Raw genomic sequence first — 17,439 nt, forward strand, 5'->3', positions numbered from 1 at the left:
AATTATGGAAACAGGAACACATGGGCTACTTGCACAGTGAACAAGTCTGTATGATCATGTTCACACACCACCAAGAAACCTGAAGACACAAAAGAGAATAGTAAAACCAAAAACACTCAGTTTGAAAAAATGTTGCAGTAATCCGCAAATGCTAGGAAAAGATGTAAAAAACAGGGTATTTGGTTGATACGTTTTTTGCAAAAAATGTATACTAAGCTGCCCTACCAATCTTCACGGTATACCCTTATCAGAGCAGTCCTAACTAATGTATGCAATCCCTATCTGATGTATTTAAAAACCTGATCATCTGTATATAACCTGTGTGAACAGGGTTCAGAGAGGAAAAATCCATGTGTGCATACAGGGTAGAACAGCTTTTGTGCAGATAGCCCAAGAGGAGTGGTGGAACTCCCCAGTCTTGTAGACACAAGAGAACAATTATGGAAACAGGAACACATGGGCTACTTGCACAGTGAACAAGTCTGTATGATCATGTTCACACACCACCAAGAAACCTGAAGACACAAAAGAGAATAGTAAAACCAAAAACACTCAGTTTGAAAAAATGTTGCAGTAATCCGCAAGTGCTAGGAAAAGATGTAAAAAACAGGGTATTTAGTTGATACGTTTTTTGCAAAAAATGTATACTAAGCTGCTCTACCAATCTTCACGGTATACCCTTATCAGAGCAGTCCTAACTAATGTATGCAATCCCTATTTGATGCTCTGATAAGGGTATACCGTGAAGATTGGTAGAGCAGCTTAGTATACATTTTTTGCAAAAAACGTATCAACCAAATACCCTGTTTTTTACATCTTTTCCTAGCACTTGCGGATTACTGCAACATTTTTTCAAACTGAGTGTTTTTGGTTTTACTATTCTCTTTTGTGTCTTCAGGTTTCTTGGTGGTGTGTGAACATGATCATACAGACTTGTTCACTGTGCAAGTAGCCCATGTGTTCCTGTTTCCATAATTGTTCTCTTGTGTCTACAAGACTGGGGAGTTCCACCACTCCTCTTGGGCTATCTGCACAAAAGCTGTTCTACCCTGTATGCACACATGGATTTTTCCTCTCTGAACCCTGTTCACACAGGTTATATACAGATGATCAGGTTTTTAAATACATCAGATAGGGATTGCATACATTAGTTAGGACTGATCTGATAAGGGTATACCGTGAAGATTGGTAGAGCAGCTTAGTATACATTTTTTGCAAAAAACGTATCAACCAAATACCCTGTTTTTTACATCTTTTCCTAGCACTTGCGGATTACTGCAACATTTTTTCAAACTGAGTGTTTTTGGTTTTACTATTCTCTTTTGTGTCTTCAGGTTTCTTGGTGGTGTGTGAACATGATCATACAGACTTGTTCACTGTGCAAGTAGCCCATGTGTTCCTGTTTCCATTATCCTACATGTGAATGGTACCTTTTTCTTTGAGAAATAAGGGTAGCTGAGTATCTGCCAAACAAGCCTGACCATACGTCATTATTTCACTAAAGGCAGTGGAATCCAAATAGTGAAATCCCACCCCCAAAATGCTCACACATAGGTCTTGTCACCACCACAACCATTACCAGAGCTTTCAGGAACTATTGAGCTCCCTCCAACAACAGCAGTTGCAGCATCACCTTCTTCTTCTGACTGCAGATGAAGCAATGCTGATCAGATCTTTGGCTGGACATTGGCTGTGCTCTTTATCGCCGATGCTAAACCTTTCCTCCATTAATGAATTGACTTAATTGTCACCCAGTCTGTGTTCTATGCATTGCATTGCTCGTACCCCTCTCCTGATTTTCACCTCTAGATTTGCCATGACTCAGGGTGCCACTGTAAGGAGGTGGCACGAACCTCCATCTGCCCCCTTCTCTCCTTTGTGCACTTCACTTTATTATGTGCCTATTTTTTATGTATTGTTGTTTCTGTACTGTGCAATGTGTGTATCAGGAATGTAATGTATGTGCTGTCTTTGCAATGTCTGATAATGTTTCACCATGTTTGCTAAATGTATATTAGCTTAGGGAAAGGAACTAGTTAATTTTGTAGGCTGGGTCAGCGGCTTCTAGAGAGTAGGAAGCTGCTGCTTCCTGTTAGTAGCCCGGGCATGTTTTCCCTGGGCAGAAGTGTATTAACAGCCAAGGAATTGCCAGATCCCAGGAGGGAAAAGAGTCTGCTGCCTCAGACTAAGGACTAAAGACTTAAGGTCCACAACATGGCCCCAGGACTTTGGAAGGGCCCCACTGAAGGGACTAAAAGCATCCAGATTCCAGCGAGTGCTTGATTTCTTTTACCATGGCTGTGGTGGGTACGGCCATGGACAGTGTCAGGGAGAGAGCTGGAAGTCAGTGTTGTACCTTCTTTTCTCATCACTGTTTTATTAAAGGTAATTCCCTGTTGGACTGCAGCTGTGATCCTGGACATTAATCACCTGGACGACGGTGGCTGTGGGAAGGAAAGATAATCCGTGGGGGAAGCTGTGGACTGTGTTTTTGTGTGTGAACTCGGTCAGGACTACCACCCCTGCCACCCGGGTTACATTTGGCGTAGCCAGCAGGGTCCGGCCTCAGCAACCCTGCAGCTCTGAGAGTACTGGAAGAAGTGCCTAAGACATGTGAATTTGAACTTGGGACTTGTGATATAGAAGTACCTGAGACTTGTGATTTTGGATTTGGGACTTGTGTTTTGATGCCCACCGTGACAGAATTGCAGATGACGGATGTTGTGGACTCAAAGATGACTGCTGCCGAAAAAATGGCGGCCGTTGGTGCGAAAATCAAGGATGGAGCTGCCTGTTGGGGGCATCAAAGAAGCAGTTTGGCGCTGGAAAGAGGAAAGCCACGTCTCTTTGTAAAGTGTGCCCGCCCTAGATGGGTGCAGGCGAAGAAAGAGCTGCCGCCCTTACACCCTGATCAGGAGAAACGGGTGGAGCAAAAAGGAATGATCCCACCCATGAATGAGTGGAACCCAAAAAAGATGGACTATCTGACAATGAATGAGATGCCATTACCTGCTGACATGGAGAGGCGAAGTGTGTCATACTTTGGTGGCATCGGCATAATTGGCGGCGATGCAAGGTTCAGGCAGAGGCATGCCTACGGTTCATGGTTGGAGGAGCGACCACTGTTTCAGCAGCTGAGTCAACCAGCGGTGGAGGCCGAGGACTATGAGGACAACGAGGACATGTTGACACCCTGATGGGAACCTGCAGCAGTCCAGAAGACCCTGGAAGCGTCTCTGAGGGTAATCGTGGCGGTCAGAATCTCTGACACTGGCGGCCACGCTAGAGGACATTCATTGAGCATGGGGGTGAGTAAAGGACCTCTGCTCAGCCACCCTGCTGCCTTGCCCTTTTCCCCCTTACCTCCTGTGGCCCCGCTGTAATCTCTGGAGGTGTCCTGGCTGTCAACCCTGTCATCCTCACCAGAGGCATCATGGAGGCCTACACCGCCGTCATCCCTGGCAACGACGGCACCCGCGCTTCCACCAGTCGCATCCATTCCAGCTGACATTTGCAGCCTGCATGCAGAGGATCCTCGGGTGCCTATAGCTATGGAAGCCCAGTGGATCCATGAGGTGATTCAGGAGAAAAGGCAGCAGGAGTGCCTAGCTGTATTGGAAAGAATGGAATAGGCCCCATAAGCAAATTATCATATAAAAACCTACCAACCTACATCCCTTACCATATAAAAATTATGTGTAGCAGCCAAAAAATCAATGAAGTGCAAAGTGCTGGTGATTGCTAACAGATGCAGCAGCCAAGATTATACCTAAGTGTACATAAAGCTAAAGCGATATACGCGTCCGGGTCCAACTGTGCCGCCTACTGTCTGCTTATAAGGTTAGTCCACCACCTCAGCACTTGCTGCTCTACACTTTTTGTACATTTAGGTATAATATTGGCTGCTGCATCTGTTAGCAATCACAAGCACTTTGCACTTTATTGATTTTTTTGGCTGCTACATATACTTTTTATATGGTAAGGCATTCTGCCTACCACAAATCATATATGGCACTCATTTTTGCCTAGATTCTGTACATCCTTGCATTTTATACACTTTGGTGAATTTTTTCTGCCCGTATATTGACCAGCAAATCATAACATTTCTTTTTTGCACATTTTAGTTGTATTTGCCTTATACTTATATTGGCACTGTGAGTAAGGCATATTGCCTACTCTAATCTACGGTATGTAATTACTTTTTACGGTGTTACCATCTGAAAATCATTTATTTGATCAGGCATTGTGTTAGTTATCTTTTTTGAATTGTAATGGACTATTTAGCACTAGTTATTAATTTCTGAGCATTCATTTGTAAGTGGTTAGCTTTGCAACTATGTCCCTATCTATTTTTATGTATTTTATCTATGTACTTTAATCAAAATTATTCTTTTATTTTGGTATATGCTTTCCAATTTTTGATAGGTTTTATCTAGTTTGGAAGTGCCATACACATAGGCCACTTTCTTTTTTGGTTTATTCACATATAGATTCAGTTGGGACTGCAAAAATAGAAATCTTGAGATATAATTCTTCTAGGAATGTCACTTCCTGGTCCGTACACAATCTATGGTTACCTCAGACTTATCATTTTTCGAGTCCTTGACTTGTTAAATTCTTTTGTCCATATACTTTTGTAATTATTATTTTTTGTGATTACATGATGTTGTAACTAAATAACTAAAATATTTTTGTAATTTTTAAACAGATTTTTGTACTCTTTGTCCTCACGGTTTTGTACTTATGTATTGGAGTACAACTGTTGCATTTGACAACATTGTTCATGGTCTTGAGGTCTATAGTCACCCTAGTGTGGTTGTTTTTGTTCTGATATATTTGTTTAAATATATCACAATGGAAGCCGGTCAAAAAGAGAAAGAATTAGCAAAAGTTAAAATATTGTCAATAGGTGAGGCTTCCAAGCTGAATGTGGAAGCTCCATGAGAGATGAAAGTAATGTCCATTTCAATAAGAGGGATGCATCTTTGAAAATGAAACCATGTGCTATATGGTGTATATGGTGTATATGGTGAAAGTCAGTATCAAGGCTATCAATATTAAGGCTCAAATGACAGAGACCTGTGAAAGGTGGGGTAAGTAAATGGAAAAGGAACTGACAGCACTGTCGGAAGCGGTACTACGGTACAATTTTAGGCAGATGTGCAGTGTATGTCTATTGGTTTATTGCTATTACTGTTGGAGTACAGCAACTACATTTTAAAAATATTTCAATGAGGCCCAAATGGTGTGGCCTTTAACCCCTCTGTGACCTTAGACGTACTATCCCGTCGAGGTGCCCTGGGCTTATCTGACCCTGGACGGGATAGTACGTCATAGCCGATCGGCCGCGCTCACGGGGGGAGCGCGGCCGATCGCGGCCGGGTGTCAGCTGCTTATCGCAGCTGACATCCGGCACTATGTGCCAGGAGCGGTCACGGACCGCCCCCGGCACATTAACCCCTGGCACACCGCGATCAAACATGATCGCGATGTGCCGGCGGTGCAGGGAAGCACCGCGCAGGGAGGGGGCTCCCTGCGGGCTTCCCTGAGACCCCCGGAGCAACGCGATGTGATCGCGTTGCTGCGGGGGTCTCACCTCCCTCCCTGCTTCCTCCAGCCCCAGATCCAAGATGGCCACGGATCCGGGTCCTGCAGGGAGGGAGGTGGCTTCACAGAGCCTGCTCAGAGCAGGCACTGTGAAGCCTGCAGTGCTGCATGTCAGATCACTGATCTGTGATGTCCCCCCCTGGGACAAAGTAAAAAAGTAAAAAAAAAATTTCCAAATGTGTAAAAAAAATAAAAAAAAATATTCCAAAATAATGAAAAAAAAAAAAAATTATTATTCCCATAAATACATTTCTTCATCTAAATAAAAAAAAACACAATAAAAGTACACATATTTAGTATCGCCGCGTCCGTAACGACCCGACCTATAAAACTGTCCCACTAGTTAACCCCTTCAGTAAACACCGTAAGAAAAAAAAAAAAACCGAGGCAAAAAACAACGCTTTATTATCATACCGCCGAACAAAAAGTGGAATAACACGCGATCAAAAGGACAGATATAAATAACCATGGTACCGCTGAAAGCGTCATATTGTCCCACAAAAAATGAGCCGCCATACAGCATCATCAGCAAAAAAATAAAAAAGTTATAGTCCTGAGAATAAAGCGATGCAAAAATAATTATTTTTTCTGTAAAATAGTTTTTATCGTATAAAAGCGCCAAACCGTAAAAAAATGATATAAATGAGGTATCGCTGTAATCGTACTGACCCGAAGAATAAAACTGATTTATCAATTTTACCAAACGTGGAACGGTATAAACGCCTCCCCCAATAGAAATTTATGAATAGCTGGTTTTTGGTCATTCTTCCTCACAAAAATCGGAATAAAAAGCGATCAAAAAATGTCACGTGCCCGAAAATGTTTTCAATAAAAACGTCAACTCGTCCCGCAAAAAACAAGACCTCACATGACTCTGTGGACCAAAATATGGAAAAATTATAGCTCTCAAAATGTGGTATTGCAAAAAATATTTTTTGCAATAAAAAGGGTCTTTCAGTGTGTGACGGCTGCCAATCATAAAAATCCGCTAAAAAACTTGCTATAAAAGTAAATCAAACCCCCCTTCATCACCCCCTTAGTTAGGGAAAAATAAAAAAAAATGTATTTATTTCCATTTTCCCATTAGGGCTAGGGTTAGGGCTAGGGTTAGGGCTAGGGTTAGGGCTAGGGCTAGGGTTAGGGCTAGGGTTAGGGTTAGGGCTAGGGTTAGGGTTAGGGCTAGGGTTAGGGCTAGGGCTAGGGTTAGGGCTAGGGTTAGGGCTAGGGTTAGGGCTAGGGTTAGGGCTAGGGTTAGCGTTGGGGCTACAGTTAGGGTTGGGGCTAAAGTTAGGGTTAGGGTTTAGATTACATTTACAGTTGGGAATAGGGTTGGGATTAGGGTTAGGGGTGTGTCAGGGTTAGAGGTGTGGTTAGGGTTACCGTTGGAATTAGGGTTAGGGGTGTGTTTAGATTAGGGTTTCAGTTATAATTGGGGGGTTTCCACTGTTTCGGCACATCAGGGGCTCTCCAAACACGACATGGCGTCCGATCTCAATTCCAGCCAATTCTGCGTTGAAAAAGTAAAACAGTGCTCCTTCCCTTCCGAGCTCTCCTGTGTGCCCAAACAGGGGTTTACCCTCACATATGGGGTATCAGCGTACTCAGGACAAATTGGACAACAACTTTTGTGGACCAATTTCTCCTGTTACCCTTGGGAAAATACAAAACTGGGGGCTAAAAAATAATTTTTGTGGGAAAACAAAAAGATTTTTTATTTTCACGGCTCTGCGTTATAAACTGTAGTGAAACACTTGGGGGTTCAAAGTTCTCACAACACATCTAGATAAGTTCATTGAGGGGTCTAGTTTCCAATATGGGGTCACTTGTGGGGGGTTTCTACTGTTTAGGTACATTAGGGGCTCTGCAAACGCAATGTGACGCCTGCAGACCAATCCATCTAAGTCTGCATTCCAAATGATGCTCCTTCCCTTCCGAGCCCTCCCATGCGCCCAAACGGTGGTTCCCCCCCACATATCGGGTATCAGCGTACTCAGGACAAATTGGACAACAACATTTAGGGTCCAATTTCTCCTGCTAACCTTGGAAAAATACAAAACTGGGGGCTAAAATATAATTTTTGTGGAAAAAAAAATATTTTTTATTTTCACGGCTCTGCGTTATAAACTGTAGTGAAATACTTGGGGGTTCAAAGCTCTCACAACACATCAAGATGAGTTCCTTAGGGGGTCTACTTTCCAAAATGGTGTCACTTGTGGGGGGTTTCTACTGTTTAGGTACATTAGGGGCTCTGCAAATGCAATGTGACGCCTGCAGACCAATCCATCTAAGTCTGCATTCCAAATGGCGCTCCTTCCCTTCCGAGCCCTCCCATGCGCCCAAACGGTGGTTCCCCCCCACATATGGGGTATCAGCGTACTCAGGACAAATTGGACAACAACTTTTGAGGTCCAATTTCTTCTCTTACCCTTGGAAAAATAAAAAATTGGGGGCAAAAATATAATTTTTGTGAAAAAATATGATTTTTTATTTTTACGGTTCTGCATTATAAACTTCTGTGAAGAACTTGGTGGGTCAAAGTGCTCACCACACATCCAGATAAGTTCCTTAGGGGGTCTACTTTCCAAAATGGTGTCACTTGTGGGGGGTTTCAATGTTTAGGCACATCAGGGGCTCTCCAAACACAACATGACGTCCCATCTCAATTCCTGTCAATTTTGCATTGAAAAGTCAAACGGCGCTCCTTCCCTTCCAAGCTCCCCCATGCGCCCAAACAGTGGTTTACTGCCACATATGGGGTATCCGCGTACTCAGGACAAATTGGACAACAACTTTTGGGGTCCATTATCTCCTGTTACCCTTGGTAAAATAAAACAAATTGGAGCTGAAGTAAATTTTTTGTGTAAAAAAGTTAAATGTTCATTTTTATTTAAATATTCCAAAAATTCCTATTAAACACCTGAAGGGTTAATAAACTTCTTGAATGTGGTTTTGAGAACCTTGAGGGGTGCAGTTTTTAGAATGGTGTCACACTTGGGCATTTTCTATCTATTACAGGTCCTTCTCAAAAAATTAGCATATAGTGTTAAATTTCATTATTTACCATAATGTAATGATTACAATTAAACTTTCATATATTATAGATTCATTATCCACCAACTGAAATTTGTCAGGTCTTTTATTGTTTTAATACTGATGATTTTGGCATACAACTCCTGATAACCCAAAAAACCTGTCTCAATAAATTAGCATATTTCACCCATCCAATCAAATAAAAGTGTTTTTTAATAACAAACAAAAAAACCAACAAATAATAATGTTCAGTTATGCACTCAATACTTGGTCGGGAATCCTTTGGCAGAAATGACTGCTTCAATGCGGCGTGGCATGGAGGCAATCAGCCTGTGACACTGCTGAGATGTTATGGAGGCCCAGGATGCTTCAATAGCGGCCTTAAGCTCATCCAGAGTGTTGGGTCTTGCGTCTCTCAACTTTCTCTTCACAATATCCCACAGATTCTCTATGGGGTTCAGGTCAGGAGAGTTGGCAGGCCAATTGAGCACAGTAATACCATGGTCAGTAAACCATTTACCAGTGGTTTTGGCACTGTGAGCAGGTGCCAGGTCGTGCTGAAAAATGAAATCTTCATCTCCATAAAGCATTTCAGCCGATGGAAGCATGAAGTGCTCCAAAATCTCCTGATAGCTAGCTGCATTGACCCTGCCCTTGATGAAACACAGTGGACCAACACCAGCAGCTGACATGGCACCCCACACCATCACTGACTGTGGGTACTTGACACTGGACTTCAGACATTTTGGCATTTCCTTCTCCCCAGTCTTCCTCCAGACTCTGGCACCTTGATTTCCGAATAACATGCAAAATTTGCTTTCATCAGAAAAAAGTACTTGGGACCACTTAGCAACAGTCCAGTGCTGCTTCTCTGTAGCTCAAAAGTGGCTTTACCTGGGGAATGCGGCACCTGTAGCCCATTTCCTGCACACGCCTGTGCACGGTGGCTCTGGATGTTTCCACACCAGACTCAGTCCACTGCTTCCTCAGGTTCCCCAAGGTCTGGAATCGGTCCTTCTCCACAATCTTCCTCAGGGTCCGGTCTCCTCTTCTCGTTGTACAGCGTTTTCTGCCACATTGTTTCCTTCCAACAGACTTACCATAGAGGTGCCTTGATACAGCACTCTGGGAACAGCCTATTTGTTGAGAAATTTCTTTCTGGGTCTTACCCTCTTGCTTGAGGGTGTCAATGATGGCCTTCTTGACATCTGTCAGGTCGCTAGTCTTACCCATGATGGGGGTTTTGAGTAATGAACCAGGCAGGGAGTTTATAAAAGCCTCAGGTATCTTTTGCATGTGTTTAGAGTTAATTAGTTGATTCAGAAGATTAGGGTAATAGGTCGTTTAGAGAACCTTTTCTTGATATGCTAATTTATTGAGACAGGTTTTTTGGGTTATCAGGAGTTGCATGCCAAAATCATCAGTATTAAAACAATAAAAGACCTGACAAATTTCAGTTGGTGGATAATGAATCTATAATATATGAAAGTTTAATTGTAATCATTACATTATGGTAAATAATGAAATTTAACACTATATGCTAATTTTTTGAGAAGGACCTTTATATTTCTGACCACTGTCCCTTTATGAGGTTATAACTCTGGATCGCTTCAACAGATCCTGATGATTCTGACATTCTTTTCTTGTGACATATTGTCCTTCATGATAGTGGTAAAATTTCTTTGATATTACCTGCGTTTATTTGGAAAAAAAGGAAATTTGGCAAAAATTTTGAAAATGTCGCAATTTTTCCAAATTTGAAATTTTATGCCCTTAAATCACAGAGATATGTCACACAAAATACTTAATAAGTAACGTTTCCCACATGTCTACTTTACATCAGCACAATTTTGGAGCAATTTTTTATTGTTAGGGAGTTATAAGGGTTAAAATTTGACCAGCAATTTCTCATTTTTACACCACCATTTTTTTTAGGGACTACATCACATTTGAAGTAACTTTGAGGGGTCTATGTGATAGAAAATACCCAAGTGTGACACCATTCTAAAAACTGCATCCCTCAAGGTACTCAAAACCACCTTCAAGAAGTTTATTAACCCTTCAGGTGTTTCACAGGAATTTTTGGAAAGTTTTAAAAAAAAATGAACATTTAACTTATTTTCACAAAAAATTTAATTCAGCTCCAATTTGTTTTATTTAGCCAAAGGCAACAGGAGAAATTTGACCCCAAAAGTTGTTGTACAATTTGTCCTGAGTAAGTTGATACCCTTTATGTGGGGGTAAACCACTGTTTGGGCGCATGGCAGAGCTCAGAAGGGAAGGAGCGCCGTTTGACTTTTCAATGCAAAATTGACTGGAATTGATATAGAACGCCATGTCACGTTTGGAGAGCCCCTGATGTGCCTAAACATTGAAACCCCCCATAAGTGACACAATTTTGGAAAGTAGACACCCTAAGGAACTTATCTAGATGTGTGGTGAGCACTTTGACCAACCAAGTGCTTCACAGAAGTTTATAATGTAGAGCCGTAAAAATAAAAAATCATATTTTTTCACAAAAATTATTTTTTCGCCCCCATTTTTTTATTTTTCCAAGGATAACAGAAGAAATCGGACATCAAAAGTTGTTGTGCAATGTGTTAGGACTGGCGGAACGCACCAAGAGAGATGATATAGATGCGTTCGCAGTCCGGGGTCCACCGTGCAAGTGAAACCTGCTGCTAGGAAATGACAGACAATATGGCGGTATTCAAAAGTATACACGCGTGGGTTAAACCTCACCCAGCGTGAAGAAAGCGATCCTGTTGCGTCACAGGACCGCGGTACCGCACATAGAGCGCGAGCAAGTGGTCAGTGAACTAAACCCCAACAGGGATTGTAGTCCGATTAGACCCTTGCTGGCACTACACCGCTACTGGGTGTGAAAGGAATATATAATTAAGGCACCGAAGTGCGAACTGTGCCGTGCTGGCAGGCACCACTAAGCACCCAGACGTGGGTCAGGAAGCGCACACTGGCGCGTGGCACCGCACTGGCGGTCACAGCAGTAGACGCTGACACGTGTGTGACACGTTGAGTGATAAGTCGGGCGCTAGATAGCAGCCATACTCCATACGCGAACAATCATACAATAGGGTAGGGGTATTTAAAGAACGACTTGCACTCACAACAAACACACGTATTTTAATTGTACACTAGCGCATGGCCGTGCGGTCATGCGCAGTTTATATAGTTGCAGGACAGGAAGCGGCCACAGAAACTTTGCCCTTCCAAGACCTGCCAAGAGGACCAATAGAATGCGCTGCAGAGTCTGAGCACATGACCCTCGATCTCCAACGGGAGATCTTGCCCTGGGCATGCTCAGTGTGCGCAGACAAGGACTTAGTCCCAGAGAAGTCCACTCACTGCTGACCAGTATAGGCTTTACAGGCAGAAGCTGGAGAAGCAGCAGTAACTCTTCTCACAGAGTCAGACTGAGCGAGACGCCGGGATCGACATCCCTGCTGAGCAGGCTCCACTGCGGCTGGAGGAGAATGGGAGACCGTAGCGGAGACGGATCGAGAATCCCCCTGTGCAGAAGAGGAAACTCGACTCCTAACACAATGTGTCCTGAGTATGCTGATACCCCATATGTGGGGGTAAACCACTGTTTGGGCGCATGACAGATCTCGGAAGGGAAGGAGCGCCGTTTGACTTTGCAATGCAAAAATGACTGGAATTGAGATAGGATGCCATGTAGCGTTTGGAGAGCCCCTGATGGGTCTAAACATTGAAACCCCCCACAAGTGACACAATTTTGGAAAGTAGAACCCCTAAGGAACTTATCTAGATGTGTTGTGAGCACTTTGACCAACCAAGTGCTTCACAGAAGTTTATAATGTAGAGCCGTAAAAATAAAAAATCATATTTTTTCACAAAAAAAATATTTTTCGCCCCCAATTTTTTATTTTCCCAAGGGTAACAGAAGAAATTCGACCACAAAATTTGTTGTGCAATTTGTCCTGAGTACGATGATACCCCATATGTGGGGGTAAACCACTGTTTGGGCGCAAGGCAGAACTCAGAAGGGAAGGAACGCCATTTGACTTTTCAATGCAAAATTGACTGGAATTGAGATAGAACGCCATGTCGCGTTTGGAGAGCCCCTGATGTGCCTAAGCATTGAAACCCCCACAAGTGACAGAATTTTGGAAAGTAGACCCCCTAAGGAACTTATCTAGATGTGTCGTGAGCACTTTGACCAACCAAATGCTTCACAGAAGTTTATAATGTAGAGCCATAAAAATAAAAAAATCATATTTTTTCACAAAAATTATTTTTCACCCCATTTTTTTGTTTTCCCAAGGGTAACGGAAGAAATTGGACCCTAAAAGTTGTTGTGCAATTTGTCCTGAGTACGCTGATACCCCATATGTGGGGGTAAACGACTGTTTGGGCGCATGGCGGTGTTCAGAAGGGAAGGAGTGCCGTTTGACTTTTCAATGCAAAATTGACTGGAATTGAGATAGCACACCATGTCGTGTTTGGAGAGCCCCTGATGTGCCTAAACATTGAAATCCCTCACAAGTGACATCAATTTGGAAAGTAGACCCCCTAAGGAACGTATCTAAATGTATGGTGAGCACTTTGACCAGCCAAGTGCTTCACTGAAGTTTATAATGCAGAGCCGAGAAAATTAAAAAAAGCATTTTTTTTCCACAAAAATTATATTTTAGCCCCTAGTACCAATGGTAACAGGAGAAATCGGACCCAAAAAGTTGTTGTGCAATTTGTCCTGAGAAACCTGATACCCAATATGTGGGGGAAACCACTATTTGGGCGCATGGCAGAGCTCGGAAGGGAAGGAGCGCCATTTGGAATGCAGACTTAGATGGATTGGTCTGCAGGTGTCACTTTGCATTTGCAGAGACCCTGATGTACCTAAACAGTAGAAACCCACCACAAGTGACCTCATACTGGAAACTAGACCCCCCAAGGAACTTACCTTGATGTGTTGTGAAAACTTTGAACCTCCAAGTGTTTTACTACATGTTAGGTGTCGAGTTCCTGCCTCCACACAGGGGAATCTTGAACCATGTCTGCTGTGGTCTCCCATTCTTCTCCAGCCGGAGCCTGCTCAGCGGAGATGTCGGTCCCAGTGTCTGGCTCAAGCTGATACTGTGCGACTGGTTACTGCTGCCTTTCCAGGCTCTGCCTTTGTAGCCAGCGCTGATCAGCACAGAGCAGGTCTTTCTGGGACTAAGTCCTGATTTTCTCGTACTGAGCATGCCCACGGGACGACATTCCATTGGAGGTCGGGGGTCACATGCTCAGGTCCTGTTGCACTTCCAATTGGACCATCTCGAAGGTCCCGTAGCACTACTGCTATAAAAGGTTCGCATAGCCCCTCTGCCATGAGCAAGTATATACTTGAAAACGTGTGTGTGTGTAGATGTGTGGAAGTCGCTCTTTAATCATCCACCATCCTAGTGTTGTTGTTTGCTCGCGTATGGTGGATGTTTGCTATCTAGTGCCTGACAGTGCTATCTATAATAATAATAAACTTCTGCACACTAAGCACTCATTACACTGCCTTTGCAGTGCCCGCTTATACTGCACCGTTCGCAATCAGTGCGCCTTCCTGACAGCCTGTCAGTGTAGGGTGGGAATTCCTGCTTGGACTCAGCATCTGACTCAGGGCATCCTCAGGCGCGGGCTCCAAAGCCACCAAGGATCAGAGCGGGTCCAATCACCAGCTTAGTAGGGGTGATTCATAGGGATCCCACTAGTGTCTTTCAGCTGCACCCTGTGACTGCTAACAGGGCACAGCATATTTGTGGCTACTCTATGAAGCAACAGAGTTCACTTCTATTCACACTGGGTGAGATCTAACCCACGTGTGTGTGAGCAAGCATCCATCCGCCATTACTTCACAGCAGGTGTCATCTCTGCATGGTGGACCCCGGACTGCGAACGCACCTCATATTCCCTATTACTATTATTTGGTGCATTCCGCCAGTCCTAACACTACAGTTTATAATGCTGATCCGTGAAAAAAAAAAAAAAAATTTTATTCTACGAAAATGATTTTTTAGCCCCCAGTTTTGTATTTTCCCAAGGGTAGCAGGAGAAATTAGACCCCAAAAGTTGTTGTCCAATTTGTCCTGACTACACTGATACCCCATATATGGGGGTAAAACATTGTTTGGGCACATGGCAGAGCTCAGAAGGGAAGGTGTTATGATCCGGTGACCTTGGAGCCGCATGGAACTTTCTCTGAGTTGGTGGAACCTGTACTGACCGCAAATCCTGAACTTAACACCGTAACTAGAAGTAGCCGTGGGTAGAGTTGAGCGACCTTGACCTTTTTAGAGTCGAGCCGGGTTTCGCGAAACCCGACTATCTCAAAAGTCGGGTCGAGTGAAATCGGCCGATTATGACGTAAAGTCGGGATCGACCGAAACACGAAACCCAATGCAAGTCAATGGGGCAGCATAGTCGGCAGTGAGTGGGGGCCAGGAAAACACCTAGAGTGCCCATTTTAATGTCAAAACCATCCATTCTTCTTAATGAAGCTTGTCAAGCGTAATTTACCTTATAATAATTGGAAGGCATTTGAAATTGGGGGTCATTTGGCTAAAGTTGTGTGGGGTAGGGCTGGTTCAAGTAATTAGTGGGCCCAGGAAATCTGGACCACGTCACGGCAGTGGAGCAGGGAGAGGTAAGTATTTCAACTTTGCAAGTGCTGTGATCCTGAGCAAGCAGGGGGGGCCCACTTGTTGGCATTGGCACTGGCACAGGGCCCCTCAAAGTACAGCGGTGTGTTTGCACGGCGGGGGCGCCTCCCACCGGCAGCAACACTTTTGCGTACTATGAGAGGCCCTGTGCCAGTGACGTCGCCAACTAGTATTCCTCCCCCCACCTGATGAAGGAACCTGCACTTTCATCTGCACCTTCCTCTTTGTCCCCGTGTAAGGTGGTATGGTATGCGGGAAGAGCAACCTGACTTTCAGCAGGGTCACAATGTTGTTGTGTAGCATGCACGGGGAATGTTGCGTTATGGGTCAATGTACCTGCAGACTCATCTATCACTGGCTGGGCAATGGGCACGATGAAGTGGAAACACAGATATAGGCCCAAAGAATAAAGTGGGCTAAATGCAGTTCAAAATTGGTAACACAGGAATAACCAGGGGGCATTGCAGTGGAGGACAACTGGAATGAGAGGCTGACACAGAGAGTAGGGCCATATCAGTAAGTAGTCGAAATGCAGTTCAAAATTGGCAACCGTAGTAAACAGGCGGCACAGCTTTGTTCAGTGGAGGAGAACAGCAAGGAGTGGCAGACACCGATAGTAGGCCCCAACCCAACTAGTAGGCCAAATGCAGTCTAACATTAACAACTACTTAACGAGAGCCTGAAAATGGAATTTCAGGACAGGAAACCAGGAGAACAGCAAGGAGTGGCAGACACCGATAGTAGGCCCCAAACCAACTAGTACGCCAAATGCAGTTGTTCCATTTAACCACAATTTAATGAGAGCCTGAAGATAGAAGCTCAGGAAAGGCAACCTGGGGAACACCTTGGAGTGTAACACACCATCTCTCTCCACCCCATACCCATTTTGTAGGCCTAATGCAGTGTACTTTTCTACAACTACTAAACGAGAGTCGGAAGACCGAAGCAATGGCAAGGAAACCTGGGGAACACCTTGGAGTGTAACACACCATCTCTCTCCACCCCATACCCAATTTGTAGGCCTAATGCAGTGTAGTTTCCAAGAACTACTAAACGAGAGCCGGAAGATCGAAGCTCAGGAAAGGCAACCTGGGGAACACCTTGGAGTGGAACACACCATCTCTCTACACCCCATACCCAATTTGTAGGCCTAATGCAGTGTACTTTTATACAACTACTAAACGAGAGTCGGAAGACCGAAGCAATGGCAAGGAAACCTGGGGAACACCTTGGAGTGTAACACACCCTCTCTCTCCACCCCATACCCAATTTGTAGGCCTAATGCAGTGTAGTTTCCAAGAACTACTAAACGAGAGCCGGAAGATCGAAGCTCAGGAAAGGCAACCTGGGGAACACCTTGGAGTGTAACACACCCTCTCTCTACACCCCATACCCAATTTGAAGGCCTAATGCAGTGTAGTTTCCAAGAACTACTAAACGAGAGCCGGAAGATCGAAGCTCAGGAAAGGCAACCTGGGGAACACCTTGGAGTGTAACACACCCTCTCGCTACACCCCATACCCAATTTGAAGGCCTAATGCAGCGTAGTTTCCAACAACTACTAAACGAGAGCCGGAAGATCGAAGCTCAGGAAAGGCAACCTGGGGAACACCTTGGAGTGTAACACACCCTCTCTCTCCACCCCATACCCAATTTGAAGGCCTAATGCAGTGTAGTTTCCAAGAACTACTAAACGAGAGCCGGAAGATCGAAGCTCAGGAAAGGCAACCTGGGGAACACCTTGGAGTGTAACACACCCTCTCGCTACACCCCATACCCAATTTGAAGGCCTAATGCAGCGTAGTTTCCAACAACTACTAAACGAGAGCCGGAAGATCGAAGCTCAGGAATGGCAACCTGGGGAACACCTTGGAGTGTAACACACCCTCTCTCTACACCCCATACCCAATTTGAAGGCCTAATGCAGTGTAGTTTCCAAGAACTACTAAACGAGAGCCGGAAGATCGAAGCTCAGGAAAGGCAACCTGGGGAACACCTTGAAGTGGAACACACCATCTCTCTACACCCCATACCCAATTTGAAGGCCTAATGCAGCGTAGTTTCCAACAACTACTAAACGAGAGCCGGAAGATCGAAACTCAGGAAAGGCAACCTGGGGAACACC

This window comes from Ranitomeya imitator, chromosome 1 (genome assembly GCF_032444005.1).
Source record: "Ranitomeya imitator isolate aRanImi1 chromosome 1, aRanImi1.pri, whole genome shotgun sequence".
NCBI classification, from domain to species: Eukaryota; Metazoa; Chordata; class Amphibia; order Anura; family Dendrobatidae; genus Ranitomeya; species Ranitomeya imitator.